This window comes from Protopterus annectens, chromosome 1.part0, assembly GCF_019279795.1.
Source record: "Protopterus annectens isolate FY-2018-M chromosome 1.part0, PAN1.0, whole genome shotgun sequence".
In the NCBI taxonomy this organism is placed as follows: Eukaryota; Metazoa; Chordata; order Ceratodontiformes; family Protopteridae; genus Protopterus; species Protopterus annectens.
The window spans coordinates 420,226,017-420,242,652 of NC_056725.1; the positions used below are offsets into that span (position 1 = coordinate 420,226,017).

Here is a 16,636-nt window from a genome sequence, read left to right on the forward strand (position 1 = left end):
ATTTTTGACATTATTCACAGAAACTCTTTTACGGTCGGGTCTGCATAGGCAGCTTTGTTCTCAGGATTTGGGGGGAGGCTTGACATTTTGACAAGTCTTCACTTAGTAATAGAACGTTTGCCATGGGATAGTCCCTAAATATTACAGGAGTAGCTGGGGTCACAGAATTTATTTTTATTATGAAGGAGACCACTCTGTGGACTGACCTTACCAGAGAGGGCACGACATTTGGGGGGGGTACCAGGTTAAGTATGTTTGCACCCCTAGTAGGTGTATGGTGTATGGACTGTCTGATCCAAGGTGTTTGTGTTTATAAAGTTCAGGAATCTCTAGGCTCTGGGGTCATTTAAGCATCCCATTTTATAGTGTGGTAGCTGAAGTTGCTCATGAATGTAGTATTGGGTTGAATGGTGAGGTCCTTCAGCAAGTCCAAGTATGAGTTATGGGTCCTAGAGAGTGACCTGTAGCTTGCAAGGGTATGATATGGTACTTTGCCTATGGAAATCTGGACATGGAGAACCTCAAGTGTGTTCTCCTGCTTGACTAATGTTTACTATTTAGGTGAGTTTGTTGTTGATATAGATGGAGGCACATTCACCTTTGGTCTCTGCCTATGTAGTAGCTTGCCTGAAAGTGTGGAAATCATTGTACCCCTGCACTACTGTGGTCCTATGTGTGGCTTAAAATCGTGTCTCAGTAACTGCACATGTATCCACATACTTAAGGGTGAGTTGAGCTTGGAGTAAATAGTTTCTTGTTTATTTATTTATATAACACTAGCTGTACCCGGCTACGTGTTGCTGTGGCTCAGTCTGGTTAAATGGAAAAGAAAGAAAAGAGAGAGCGCACGTTTCTAATATGTTTAATTTCACAATGCTTGTGGGTATACAATATTTTTTGTTCCATTGTCTGTGCAGATATAGAGATTGTCTGGTTTACTGACTCCAGAACACGCAACATATAATTGTCCATGTGAGAAGCAATCCGTGTGTAGATCTAAACCGCACAATTCTAAAGATTGGCCCTGAGCTTTGTTGATGGTGATTGCAAACGCCAATCGAATTGGGAATTGCAATCTCTTAAATTGAAATGGCATATCCATTGGAATCATAGGAATGCAATGAGGACATCTTCACCTTTGAAAGGTCCTGTCAAGATTGTTGCTTCTATGACGTTGCTCATTAATTTTTTTACTGCAAGCTGCGTGCCGTTGCAAAGCTTTGGCTGGTTGATATTTCGCAACATGATAATTGGCACTCCGATTTTCAATTGCAGTACGTTCGGTGGCATCCCTGGCAGATCGAGTGAATTCAAAAATTCTGTTGGATAATTAACCGCTTCATCTGCTTCCACAACAGTGTCGATGGACTTGTATGTGACCGCCTCGCTTTGAATGTTAGACAGAATAATATTGTTAAGTTTGTAGACGTCTTTGTTCTTGGCCGCAAGAATAGCTCGTTCAGTCAGCCAATCATGATTCTTATAATTGGTTTGAATATTGGGAAATACTTTTTCAACCAATTCTTCTTTTGACGTCACTAAATTGCAGAAGTTATGAGGCAATGAAATTCGTCCTGAGGTCAGATCAACCGGCACCTTTCCGTTCCCAATTTCCAGCAATTGGTGTGAGAATATCTCAGCTGATCAATCGTTTTGCAGCTGGACATGCATATTTGTAGTTAATTTTAACTTCTTTACGTGTCGCCACAAAGTAGAGCATTTCAAGCAAGCATTTATTTCATCCGCTGGTGTCTATCGCCGTGCTCGCAACCGTGCATCCTCAAGTCTGGCTGCATGTCGCTCTGCTGCTTCCTCGGCATGTATTTGAGCCATTCTATGTCTGTTTCGCTCGTTCGCTGATGCCCATTTTTCCTCAGTTTGATTTGCAATTACTCGTCGCACTGCTTCCGCTGTGCGAGTATGCTTCCGCTGTGCGAGTATGACGACCTAAGTTTGATCTTCTGCGAGGCATTATTTGGATGAACTAAAGCAGGTCAATTGCACTGAAAAAGAAGTAAGAAAGTTATAACAAAAACATATAAAATTACTTATTTGTATACAAATATATAGAATCCATAGTAGGTATATAAAAGCACGCGCATATTCCAATGCAACATTGTGTGAAAATTTCAAAGCAATCAGTGAAGAAATTTTGGAGATTTAAGATTTTGAACAAACTAACATTTACATTTTTATTTATATAGATTTGTTTACCGGGAAAGTCCGACTGGACACAGGTCCTTTTTTCAGCAGAGACCCCGGGGAGAAAATCTCCATGAGTAACAGTAAATTTTCATGCACACATTACATTAATCAATAAAGTATAAAGTAAACAAAATGTAGTATACATAAGAACATGCACATTTGTGGAAGGAGTCCAACTGGAAATTCACAGACTTTGAGAAAGCATATGACAAGGTCCCATGAAAACTGATTTGGGCAGTCATGATATGGTTCAAAGTCACAGAAACATTAATAAGGTTAGTGTAGGCTATGTACAAAGATCTAATGGCACAAGTAAGAACAACGTTTAGACTCTTAGAAGGGCTGCCAGTGGGACTGGGTGTTTATCAGGGTTCAGCTTTGAGCCCACTGCTGCTCATGTTGGCGACGGACTTTATTAACAGACAGGTCAGAAGGGAAGATCAGCAAAGTTTCTGTATGCAGACAATTTGTCATTACAGGCTGACTCTGCAGAAGAACTTGAGTAAAGGAAAGGGGGAATAGCATAGAAAACTGAATGCACGTGGGATAAAACTAATTGCAGATAGTTGTACTGAAGTTAATGGGGGACATTAGAAGTAGCAGAGAATGAGATAGAAGTGAAGATAGTGGTGCAGGTTAACAGCTTGTCTGGGAGAGGTGGTTGAGAAGGGAAATCTGAATGTAGAGGTCAAAGCTAGAATCAGAAGGGCCGCAACCATCTGGCATAAAGTGTCAGCAGTAGTTGGTGACAGAGGAATGTCAGACAAGCTGAAAAAATAAGGTGTACAAAACAGTGATGCAGCCAGTACTACTGTGTGGTACAGAATCCTGGGCAGTAAAGGGAGGGCAGTTGTGGAATCTTGAAGTGGTGGAAATGGAAGTGCCTGAGATGGGTGGCAGGATACAGATTGTGGGACAGATGAGGAAATAAGAACATCGGAGTAGAAGCCCAAATAGCTCTAATTGCAGAGAATGTCAGAGAACACATTATGGTGGTTTGCTCATGTACAGGAAAGCATGGGACAGATGGGGAAGAAGGCAAAAGGAAGCTAGGGTGTCCAGCAAAGAGACGGATGGATTGTTTGAGAGAAGACCATGACAGTAAGGCATGAGTATTGAAGAAGGTAGGAGAATCGCATTGAATCCAGAGAGATGGCAACAGCTGACACGACACCCCAGGCCCATGTAGAAAACAGGAAAAGGGGGGTTGATGATGACTAGGATGAACCAGGCATATTCAGTTTACCTTTTGGGGTTTTTAGGGTCCTGACTTAGTCTTTGATCTGGATTCAGATTTGTGTGAATGTAGATTTTGTTTTTTTTTTACATCAGATCACCCTGTATCGGATTTGGACATTATGTATACTGGTTGCTTAGTAGTACTATTGAGTATATTCCTGGTGTTTACTTTTGAACCTAAACTTGAAGTGCGTCTTGGGTCATATTGTCTGACCTCCTTCAGGTCTCCTGACATTGGATCTGCATATTACATCTGTTGTGTGTTTTTTTTTCCTCCCTAATACCATTGTGCTCCTTTTTGATATAGCTGAGTGCTCTTGGATTTTACTAGGTTGGGGTTAGACTGTTTTTAAGTTTGCTTTTAATGTGTAATCTCTCTTTTGAGATGCCATTGGTGGAACAGTTTTTACAACTCATTGCACTTTGAGTTAATGGAAATCTAGGCACGACATTTGGGAATGTAGTTTGGCACCTGTGTGCTTGAATTGGAATTTTTGCTTTAGGCCGTGACGGAGAGTTAACGGAACACTGGAATACTACGAGCTGGCGACACAACTTCCAAGACAGGTAAGCGGAAGTGCTTCGTACTATGGCAATTCCCCATCAGATCAAGTAGTTCAACTAGTTAACTGTCAAGAGAAGGCTTGGGGAAACTAGCTTTCGAACACATATATATGTGTGTGTATATATATATATATATATATATATACACACACACACACACACACACACACACACACACACACACACACACTACAGAATCTCGAAGTACTGAAATGTCGAATTTCAGTACTTCGAGACTGAATAGGCGAAAGTGCAGTTGCGCGAAACTGCAGAATGTCGACTCCGCTATCATGGTGTCACGTTTGTGATGTGCGGTGCGGTTTGTTGGTTTGTGGATTTATCTGGGGTTTCAGGTAAGTGGTGTTGGTGTAAGAGTATTGGCTAGGGATTTTAGTGTGTGTGTGTGTGTGTGTGTGTGTGTGTGTAGTGGTGTTTTTTGTGTGTTTATTGCGACCTCGGAGTTAGTATATATAAATAGGGGAGGTGTGGGGGGCTTGTCCCCTGCTTATAGGCAGCGTAGGGGTGTGTGTGTTATGTTGTGTTTGTGTGTGCTGTTTTGTTTGTTTTAGTGTAGGTAGGTAGGTGTATGTGTGTGGTCGCGATTTATATATATATATATATATATATATATATATATATATATATGCACACACACATACACATGCATACAGTGGATATAAAAAGTGTACACACCCCTGTTAAAATGCCAGGTTTTTGTGATATAAAAAATGAGACCACAATAAATAATTTCAAAACTTTTTTCCACCTTTAATGTGACCTATAACCTGTACAATTCAATTGAAAAACAAACAAATCTGTTAGGGGAAAAATATGAAAAAATAAAAAAATGTACAATAATGTATGTGTGTGTGTATAAAAACTGTACACAGCCCTGTTAAAATGCCAGGTTTTATGATATGAAAAAATGAGACCACAATAAATCATTTCAAAACTTTCCCCACCTTTAATGTGACCTATAACCTGTACAATTCAATTGAAAGACAGACAAATCTGTCGGGAAAAAATAAAAAATGTACAATAAGCTGGTTGCATAAGTGTGCACACCTTTAAACTAATACTTTGTTGAAGCACTTTTTGATTTAATTACATCATTCAGTCTTCTTGGGTACACATCTGTCATCAGTTAAAGGGACTGATTAACCCCAAATAAAGTTCAGCTGTCCTAGTAGGATTTTCCTGACATTTATTCAGTTGCCTGCTACAGCAAAAGCTATGGTTCGCAGAGAGCTTAGAAAATATCAAAGGGATCTCCTTGTTGAAAGGTATCAGTCAGGAGAAGGGTACAAAAAAATTTCCACAGCATTGGATATACCATGGAACACAGCAAAGACCGTCATCAAAATGTGGAGAAAATATGGGACAACAGTGATGTTGCAAAGAACTGGATGTCCCTCCAAAATTGATGAAAAGACGAGACAAAATTGGTCAGGCTGCCAAGAGACCCACAGCAACACTGAAGGAGCTGCAGGAATTTCTGGCAAGTACTGGTTGTTGTCACATGTAGTACACAGTCTCCCGTATTCTCCATATGTCTGGGCTATGGGGTACGGTTGCAAGGCAGAAGACATTTCTTACAAGAAAAACATCCAGGCTTGGCTAAAATTTGCAAAACAATACATCAAAAACATGTGGGGAAAATGTGTTATGGTCCGATGAGACCAAGGTTGAACTTTTTGGCCACAATTCCAAAAGGTACATTTGGCGCAAAAACAACACTTCCCATCACCAAAAGAACACCATCCCCATGGTGAAGCATGTTGATGGCAGTATCATGCTATGGGGTTGCTTTTCTTTAACTGGAACTGGGGCTTTAGTCAAAGTGGAGGCGATTATGAACCGTTTCAAATACCAGTCACTTTTAGGAAATGGGGGTTGATCGTGGAAATAAGGGTATGAAATTGGCTAGGCTTGTAAGGGCCCTAGGGCCGTTAGCCTAGTAACTTCCTGTGATACGATGTATATTTGTGTGTGTGTGTGTGTGTGTGTGTGTGTGTGTGTGTGTGTGTGTGTGTGTATATATAAATGCTTTTTTATATACATATATATGTACACACACATACATGTTCTCTGTTAAAATAAGTCTTGAGTGGATGGGAAAAATTGAATCTTTTAGTTCATATCAAGGGCTTTGAGAAAGTTAAATTATATAGGTATTTTATTTTTAGTGCCCAGGCCTAAATCCAGTAGAAAATCTGTGTGGTGACCTGAAGAGGGATGTGCACAAGAGATGCCTTCACAATCTGACAGATTTGGAGCACTTTTGCAAGGAAGAGTGGGTAAATCTTGCCAAGTCAAGATGTGCCATGCTGATAGACACCAAGAATGATGCCACAATATGAAGACAAGATGATCAATTTCAACAATTGGCTTAAGTACTGGTGTCATTCAAAGTGGATCCAGTGCCTGTCAGTTTGGGATGATATGCTCGACAAGCCACGATGCTTCGCTAGGGACGGCTTGCACCTGTCACCCCTGGGCTTTCGGATATTGGCAAAGGCTCTTGCTACCCCCATAGTGCCTTTTTTAGGCAAGGCTCAAAAGACAAACCCACCTCCATAGGTATCACAAGGGATAAGAAACTAAGAGTAATGCTACTCAACGCCAGAAGTCTAAACCTCAAGATGCACACACTCGAAACTCTCCTTAGCATGGAGAACATCGATATCTGTGCAGTAACAGAAACCTGGTTCAGGGCTCCCGAGAGCACCCCAGCACTACCAAGTTATACCTCATACCATGCTTTTCTCGGCCCCAAAACTTGGACCGAACCACAAAAGGAGGGGGGGTATCGATATTCATCAAAGATGCCCACACCTCCAGGTTGGTGGCAAAGCACGAAGCATCAGAGACTATCCATGTGCAACTAACAGTGGGTAAAACTGCCTTCCAGTTTATAGCCTGCTACAGACCACCCTCCCAAACCCAGGAACCCCACTCGGCCTTTCTGAGAACACTGGAAAATATGAAGGTCTCTCCAAACACCATTATATTGGGTGACTTCAATTACCCAACCATAGACTGGAAGCATTACTCTAGCTCCAACATCCTAGCCCAAAGGTTCCTAGAATTTATAAACTCAAATGCTATGGAACAACTTGTTACCACTCCCACAAGAGGGGAAAACATACTGGACCTGATCATCACCAACATGGGGATTCTATGCTCCAGACCAGAAGTGTATCTCTCACTGGTAAGATCAGACCAAAAACTAATCTCACTGGATATTCACATCCCGACCCCACCCCCTGTCCAGAAAACCACAGTGAAAAACTTCTCTAAAGCAAATTTCACACTCCTCAAAACCGAGGTGGAATCCTTCAAAGCCCCCGGGCCTGTGGAAAATACGGCCCAGACCGCAGAATCCTTTATAAACGCATTCTATGAACACCTTCAGGAATGCATGGATCATGCGATCCCAAATAAAACCAAGACCCAATCCTCCAAAGGCAGACGTCCTGTCTGGTGGACCCCAGCCATAAACAAACTATACAATAGAAGGTGGAAGCTACTAAATGATAGAGCAAAATCCCAAAAAGGGAAGGCATCACTGATCAGTATTAGCAAAAAACTACGGGCACTCATAAAATTGTCTAAGGCCAGCTTCGAGAGAAAAATTGCACAGGACACTAAGGATAATCACAAGGCTTTCTTTAGTTATGTTAGGAACCTGGGTGGTAATTCCCAGATATGCTCAAAATTAGTCCAAAATGCCAAAAAATACACTGAACCCACAGACATTGCCAACATCCTAGCTGACAGGTTCAGCGCAAACTCCCCCCCCCTCCCCACCAAAAGGGCAAATATCTATCCCAGCAGAGTGCTGCCCCCCTGACATCTCAGATGGTCAGGTAAGAGCCGCCCTCTCCAAAGCAAAAAACACAGCATCAGTGGGACCAGACGGTGTCCCGGGCTGCGTCCTACATGAACTCCCAAGAAGAGCTAAACCCAAACGTAAAACTACTGTTCAATCTCAGCCTTTACTACAGGATATGTGCCCAGAGAGTGGCGTACAGCAACAGTGGTCCCTCTCCATAAAGGTGGTGCCTCAACGGATCCTGGAAACTATCGCCCCATAAGCTTGACTAGCTTGGTCTGCAAAGCTAAGGATCATCATGGACCTCATAAATAAAGATATTGGGGACCTACAGACACTGGATCCTACCCAGTTCGGCTTTGTTAAGGGCAGATCCTGCCTCTTAAACCTGGTTGATTTCTTTGAAACAGTCACCAAGGCCATTGACGAGGGGAAGGTGGTCCACACAGCCTACCTGGACCTCGCAAAAGCCTTCGATACAATACCCCACTCAGGCATTATAGATAAGCTCACCAGCTTAAATATAAACCCCTATGTCACTAGATGGATTGCAAACTGGCTCAAGGACAGAACCCACTTGGTTAGAATTGCTGGAGCCATGTCAGACTCCAAACCAGTTACAAGTGGTGTCCCACGAGGCTCAGTCCTGGGACCTCTCTTGTTCGGTATATATTTCTCGCAGGTACAGGCCAACACGGAAGGACTGTGGCTGACCAAGTTCGCAGATGACTGCAAACTGGGCGCCATAATCGACTCTCCAGCCGACACAGGCATCCTCCAAAAGGGCCTCATAGAAACAGACAACTGGTGCCAGAGCCATGGCCTCAAGCTAAATGCCAAAAAGTGTATAGTCATCCCCTTTGGCAAAAACAAAGTGCCCACAAATTACCACATAGGTGGTAATCCATTAAGTACAGAAGAAGTAATTAGGGACCTGGGTACCCAAGTTGATAGCAATCTCTCATTTGACAACCACGTGGCCAAAGTGGTTAGAAAAACATTTTATATAGCCCACCTAATCATGAAGGGATTCACATCTAGATCAGGGGAGGTCATCGTGCCTCTTTACTCATCCGGCCCATAATTGAGTACAATGCCCCTTTTGGGATGTACCTTACCAGACACCTGCAGCAACTGGAAAGACCCCAAAAGTACCTCACCAAGAGGATCAAAGAGCTCAAACAGATGCCATATGCTGCCCGGTTAAAAGAAACTCCAGCTCTACTCAGTGGCATACCGTGATCTGTGCCTGACGTATAAAGCCATGTCCAACCTGGAATTAATGGACATGCTGTCTCCCCTCCCCTGTACTTGTTGCCATCCCCAGCGCAGTTGCTTAGGGGACCTTCTCCGTCCATGGGACTTCACTCTCCTCTTCCGACCCAACTGGTTTTGGAATGCCAGGATCAGACCATTCCTTGTGAGAAGCTGATGGTATCCGGTATCCCTCATTTTCCAACACTGTCAGGGTCCCTGCTGGGCTATATTCAGCTCCTTTGGAACATGCTGCGCTTCGGCATCACGAGGTCAGTGCTGGTTCCCTGGGGGTGGGGTCGGGCATGGAATTTTCGGACCATTCCCTTCCGTTTGGGGACTTCGGTGCTGGACAGCTCGGGGCCAATATCATCTGGGGGCTTCAGTGCTTTGTCGGGGTCCCTCCTCCCTTCCCAGGTGGCTGTGGCTGGAGGAGAGTAGAGGGGAGCCTCGTCCAGTCCATCAGTCTTCAGGGGGCGGTAGAGTGTACCTTCTCCAGCTTGGCAGTAACCTCTTCTTCATCTCTAGGTCCTCCCCAGCCCCTCTTGGCTTTGGGGAGTGAGGTCTAATCATCTTTCCAGGGTCAGCCATCTCATAAGTGCCTTCAGACGAGCACTACCCCGCTTGGGGTCCCGATCTCTTCAGAGTTCTCCCCAGAGCCCACCATGGAGGAAACCCCCTTGGAAGAGGATGTGCAGGAGGAGACACCTGGACTCCCCTTGAGAGTCCCTTGCCGAGGACATGGATTTCAAGGAGGGAGATGGGTCCCCCATGCTTCCACCTCAGGAAATGTCCTTCCAGGAAATTCTCAGCAAAGAGGCGGTTGGTCTTCTCCCACCCAGTCTTGAGGAATCCATGTTCTTGAAGGCCTTCAGGATGGGCCCATCTTCTACCTGGATGTCCCCACCTGCCGATGAGCTTGTGAATCTCATCATCGGCAGGGCTTGGAAGGAGATGGACAAAGTGAAACTGGTATCCAAAAAGGTGGACAAATTCCTCAGTCCCCCCAAAGATGAGGCTTTTTGGAGTAAGGGCATCCCTGTTGATGCCATTGTGGTGGCCACTGCTACTAAGAAGGAGCTAGCAGAGCTTACTCCCAAATAGAGAGTCTTGGGCGATTGACTGTTTTGGAAATCATGTGTTTGCCTCAGCTATATTCAATCTGATGGAAACCAGCTACATGGAACTTTTTACCCAGCTTCAGAGGGATTTCGTATTGGAATTCACCACTTCCCTTATAGAGTTGCTGCCTTCGGAGAGTCTTAAGCTGGTTTCTCCTAAGTTGTCCACTCCAACTTCCCTGACTAATGCTTCAATGAGGTTAATCTCCAGTGTGCCTGAGGTAAATTCTTGAGTCGCTGGCACAGGAATTGCCATATGCGACATGCTTGGCTACACCTTTGCAGAACCTTTAAGGCGTCTTTTACCAACACTCCCTTTGACGGTTCGACCTTATTTGGACCTTCCGTCAAGGAAACATTGACCCGCAGTGAGCAGGTGGGTAAGACTCTGTCCGCAGTGGGAATCAAGTTTTCTACTTCCCAATGATCTTTTTCTAAGACTCCGAGAGGTAGTAAGAAACTTTTGATTCTGCAGGACCCAGTCCTCCTTCCAGGATGCTCCCCGAGAATCCTCTTCTGCAAGCTGGGGCAGGAGATTCAGTGGTAGACGCTGCCCCGAGACAGAGGGGGTCTGCAGAATTGGGGCTCCTGGGAACCCTTCTCGGAGAAGCCCTTTTAGCGCTCTGGAAGCACTGCCCGACTGTTCTGCCCTGGAGGCAGTCGGGGAATGGCTCTCCCTTCACCCACTAGCCTGCACAGATATCCCCTCAGATCAGTGGGTGTTACAGATTATTTCCGGGGGTAATCCCCCAGTTTCAAAATCTCTCCCAGACGTTCCACCCCGCCAAAGGAAGTTGGCCCATCTCGAGGTCCAAGACCCTCTTCTGAAAAGAGCCATCCAAGAGGTCCAAGCAGGACATTGAGGGTCCGGAACTTACTCTTCTTTATAGTACCAAAAAAGACCGGGGACCTGCATCCAATTTTGGACCTCAGCGAACTGAATCTGTCAGTCCAGAAGTACAAGTTCCAGATGGTCACTGTTGAGTCCATTCTGCCTCTCTTGTGCAAGGACGATTGAATTTGCTCAGTGGATCTCAAGGAGGTGTACTATTATATCAAGATTGACAGATGCTCCAGGAGACACCTGTGCTTTTGTTTAGGGGCCAGTCAATACCACTTCAGAACCCTGCCCTTTGGACTCACCACAGCCCCCCGGGTGTTTACCAAATGTGTGACAGTGATGGCAGCTCTTCTCAGACTGCAAGGCTTCCAGGTCTTTCCGTACCTGGACGATTGGCTCCTCACAGCTCCCATGAGGCATCAACTATTAATGGCCACCAGTTATATCTTCAGGCTCTTTCAGGATCTTGGAATCATGGTCAGTCAGCCCAAATCCAGTCTTTCTCTGTGCCAGAACCTAGGGTTTATTGGGGGTTCAACTGGGCACGGTGTCGGAGACTGCAGCACTACCTCTGTGCAGAGTTCAACTTATTTGGGATCGGTTCTCTTGCTTGCTGGTTCTGGAGTGTCTAGCAGCCCACCTAATTCTTCAGATGTTGGGCTCGATGGCAGCTGCCATCCAGTTAGTACCACTCACCAGGTACCACATGTGGGTCCTCCTGTGGACCCTGGCTGTTCAGTGGTCTGCTCAGGTTCATCCCATGAACATCAGGGTGACTCGTGCAGAAATCACCTTGCTTGGTGGCTTCAATCTCGTGACCTAACTCTCAGCAGACCCTTCTGTCTTCCCTCTCCCAAGGCCACGATGACCATGGATGCCTCACTGTTGGGTTGGGGGGGCATTTTCGGGGAAGGACGGTTCAGGGCACGTGGTTCTCCACGGAGACAAAATTGGACATAAACATCCTGGTGATGAGAGCAGTCCTTCTAATGTTGCAAATCTTTCAGGACTGTCTCCCTCTGAGGGTTATAGCAATTCAAACAGACAATATGGGGGTCGTCTGGTACATCAACAAGCAGGGGGAACACGGTCTTATCCCCTGTGCAGAGAGGCCATGGGATTATGGGAATGGGCAACAAACTCAGCAAGCAGGTCTATCTTGAGTCCACACGTGTGGTCCCTGAATCCATCAGTGGCACTTCCGATATTCGACCGCTGGGGTGAACCATGCTGTGATCTCTTTGCCTCCCCAGTCAAACACAAATGCAGCAACTACTTTTCCCTGATCTCCCTGATGGGGGAGTCACCCAGGGGACGCTCTGGTTCATGATTGGCCTTTGGGACTCCTCCATCCTTACCCCCCACTCCCCTAATTCCCAAAGTCTTGTAGAAAGCCCGCCACCTGAAGACCCCTCTCATCCTCATTGCCCCCTTTTGGCCTCATCAGCCGAGGTTCTCCCTTCTTCAGTCTCATCTGAAATATCCTCCCTGGATATTGGCTCTCATTTCCCATCCCAACCTGCAGACTCTTTGTTTAACAGCTTGGTTCCTCCAGTTCTAGTGATTCTTTCCCAGTCCAGGCTCCTCTCTCCAGTGAGACATATTGTTTTGATATCTTAGAAACCATCTACTAAGAAAGTGTATTCCAGTAAATGGAAAAGATTTTCTATTTGGGCCAGACAGTGTAATTTGAATCCCTTTTCAGCCCCAGTTCCTGGCATTTTGCTGTTCTTGGTTTCTCCCTTTCAGGAAGGTGCTAGTTTCTCCATGATTCAACTCCAGTTGGCAGCCATCTCTCATTCAAATGGAAATTAGCGTCCCACCTTTTCTTCTAAACTATGCAAAACCTTTCTAAAAGGAGCCTTCCTTCTTTGACCTCCTATCAAAGATCCTTCCCCACCATGGGATTTAACTCTGGTGATGCAGTCTTTGACACAAAAGCCCTTTGAACTGTCTGCATCTCGTAATCTTAAGTTTCTGGCTTGGAAGGTGTCTTTCCTGGGTGGTGTTACATCTGCCAAGTTAGTTGAAGGCTTTCAGCATTAAGCTCCATTTTATGGTCTTCTACAAGGATAGGGTATCCCTTAGGACAAATCCTTCATTCGTTCCTAAGTTGGCTTCGGAAGCTAACCTCAACCAATTTGTCCAGCAACAAATTTTCTTCCCTAATTATTATTTCAAATGCAGAGAAACAGTTGCCAAAAAATACCAATAACCAAAAGGAAGGCAGGTGAAAGAGACTCAGGCAGTAAATGGTAAAAAATCCAGCTTAAATCCACTAGGCAAAGCCTGTAACAGCACCAAAGAACAGATAAATAAATGCTTTAAAATCACACTGCATCTTCGTTTCAGTGAACTTCCTTAGATGTTTTACAATGTAAAGTGCTCATTATAAATCCTGCCAGTTAACTTTTTATCCAACAGGAACAACATTCAAGTTAAAATTAGTAAGACTTTGAGCTCAGTACTTGTTCAGAACTCGTTGTAAGCACTAAATAAATTACTACAGCACTCAACTTTCCTCACTTGTATAGAGAAAAACAGTTTTTAGTACTTGATAAATAAGCACCTATCCAGTCATGTCTAAGGGTCAGCTCCAGGTGTTTTCTCCTGTCTACCTGATGAATCTGGGCATCTTGGGGCAATGCAGCAATTGCCTCATGTACACAGACAACCCTCTCCTCCTACCACCCAACACTACAACCTGTTGAGAGATGCACTTATAAAGCCAAACTGGAAGCAAAGCTCTCTTCACCCAAGACTGGACTAGACAGTCAAGAGGAGAAGGTAAACCCTTGCACCACACTACACTCATCACATAGTCCCTCAAAACCTACACCACCAAAACACACACATAGGAACACAAAACACACCTACATTCACGGAGGCTCTCAATATGTGTTCAAGCAACAGACACCTCCAAAGCAGAAACTCATGCAACCTCCACCCCCCAACACAACCGAAATGACACGCAGCCCACAAACTCAGTGTGCCACTCAACCACAGCCCATAAGGCATAATAACGGTGTACCCAACACTCTAGTCATAGGTGACTCTATAGTCAGGCACACTGATGTTCCACTCACCAGGCTAAACAAGGAGTTACTGTCTGCTGCCTGTCGGGTGCCAGGATCTGCCACATAATGCACGCACACAGGTCACTCCACAACACGTACAAATATGACTCTGTCATTGTCCGTGTTGGTGTGGATGTCCTGAGATGTACCTCCCTGAGCTACATAAAAAGAGACATGGAGGATCTCTCCGATCTTGTAGCCCAGGCAGGTATGACCCTAGCCCTGAGTATAATCCTGCCATCACCCAGAATGGTACCACAGTACAAGGACAAAATTATTGACTTCAACAGTTGGCTAAGCTTCTGGTATCATTCTGAGGGGATCCAGTATCTGTCTGCCTGGGATGACATGATCGACAGACCAATGACAAATTCCACCACCGTAACAGGTACAAGCAAGCAAAATTTGAGGGTAATGCTACTCAATGATAGAAGTCTAAACCTCAGAATGCATTCACTCGAGGCACTCCTTAAAATGAAGAACATCGACATCTGTGCAGTGACCGAGACTTGGTTCAAGGCTCCAGAGAGCACCCCTGCATTACCAGGCTATAATTCATACCACACCTTTCGGCCACCTAACCTGGACCGAAACACTAAAGGTGGAGGCATGTCCATATTCATTAAGGATATCCACACCTCCAGGCGAGTTGCTCAGCATAATGCACCTGAGATTATCCAACTGCAACTAACTCTGGGCAAGATCGCAATCCAAATTGTAACATGTTACAGAACCCTCACCATGCCCCAGGATTCCCACTCCTCATTTCTTGATGCACTGGAAAATATTAGGGTACAACCCAACACCCTAATAATGGGCGATTTCAGCTACCCCACCATTAACTGGGAAAACTACTCCTGTACCAGCTCTCTTGCTCAACATTTTCTGGAATTCATAAATTCCAGTGCCTTGGATCAGCTTATCCATACCCCCACCAGGGGCAGCAGTATCCTAGACGTGGTCATTACCAACATGGGGGACTGGTGTTCCACACCAGAGGTCAATTCCTCGTTGGTCAGATCTGACCACAAGCTAATCAGCCTAGACATCCACATCCTGCCCCCACCCCCCAATTAGGGAAACCAACATAAAAAATTTCTCCAAAGCCAACTTCACGCTTCTTAAGACAGAAGTGGCAAACTTCACGACACCCATGCAGACGGACAATAGAGGTACGACTGCTGAATCTTACACAAATGCACTCTATAAACACTTGCACAACTGCATGGATCATGCTATCCCTAACAGAACCAAGATGCTGTCCTCTAAAAAAAGGAAGCCAATCTGGTGGTCCCCTACCATAAACAAATTCTACAACAGGAGAAAGAAATTGTTGCAAAAAGAGAGTAAAATCCCATGATTGGAAGAACTCCCTGGTCACCCTCAGTAAGAAGCTGAGATCCCTCATAAAATCCTCCAAAGCTAGTTATTGAAACAAAATCGCCACTGAGTCTAAAGACAGCCACAAAGCATTCTATAGCTATGTCAAGAATCTCAATGGCAACACTCATATCTGCTCTGAGTTACAGCACAATGGCACTAAATATACAGAACCAACTGATATTGCCAACATTCTGGCAGATAGGTTCAGTGCTAACTGTACCCCCCTCACCCCCTAAAGGGCCCATCTCTATACTGGAAGAATGCAACGTTCCTGTAATCATGGCTGCAGAGGTAAAAACCACACTCACCAAAGCCAAGAACACAGCATCCATGGGACCTGACAACATCCCAGACTGCGTTCTATGTGAACTACAGAATGAACTGGCACCTTACCTAACCACCATGTTCAATCCTAGCCTCACCTCAGGCTTTGTGCCCACGAAATGGGGCACAGTGACAGTTATCTCACTCCACAAAGGGGGAGCCACCAAGGACACTGGGAACTACCGCCCCATTAGCCTAATGAGCCTGGTCTGCAAGGCCATAGAACGTGTCGTCATGGAACTTATAAACGAAGACATTGGTAATCTCCAAACTCTGGACCCCACCCAGTTCGGGTTTGTAAAATGCAGATCATGTCTCCTAAACCTGATTGACTTCTTTGAAGCAGTCACCAAAGTTGTAGACGTGGGAAAGGTGGTTCACACATTCTATCTAGATCTCGCCAAGGCTTTTGACACCATCCCCCACTCTGGAATTCCAGATAAACTCACTAAACTCGGTATAAATCTTTATGTCGCAAGATGGGTTGCCAACTGGCTCACTGACAGAATCCACACTGTGAAAGTAGCAGACTCCAAATCCGACTTCAGACCAGTGATAAGTGGAGTACCACAGGGTTCAGTCCTGGGTCCTCTCCTGTTTGGTATCTACTTTTCTGAAGTACAGGTTAACACAGAAGGTCTTTGGCTAATGAAGTTTGCAGATGACTGCAAACTAGGAGCCATAATTGAAACTCCTAATGATGTGGACATCCTACAAAAGGGCCTCAATGAGACAGATGCCTGGTGTCAAAGCCATGGCCTCAAGCTCAGCGCCAAAAAGTGCATTGTCATCC

The 16,636-nt window shown here is 45.0% G+C and overlaps 1 protein-coding gene across 1 annotated transcript in view; it reads left to right on the top strand.

Annotated features, from left to right (window-relative positions):
- The first annotated feature begins 3,881 nt into the window (after positions 1-3,881).
- The window catches only part of BTBD9 (BTB domain containing 9), a 912,643-nt gene continuing 899,888 nt past the window's right edge, over positions 3,882-16,636 (top strand). Inside the window, exon 1 of the mRNA XM_044060308.1 lies at positions 3,882-4,011. The gene's annotated coding sequence lies outside the window, so the exon portion shown is untranslated. The remainder of the gene's footprint in view (positions 4,012-16,636) is intronic.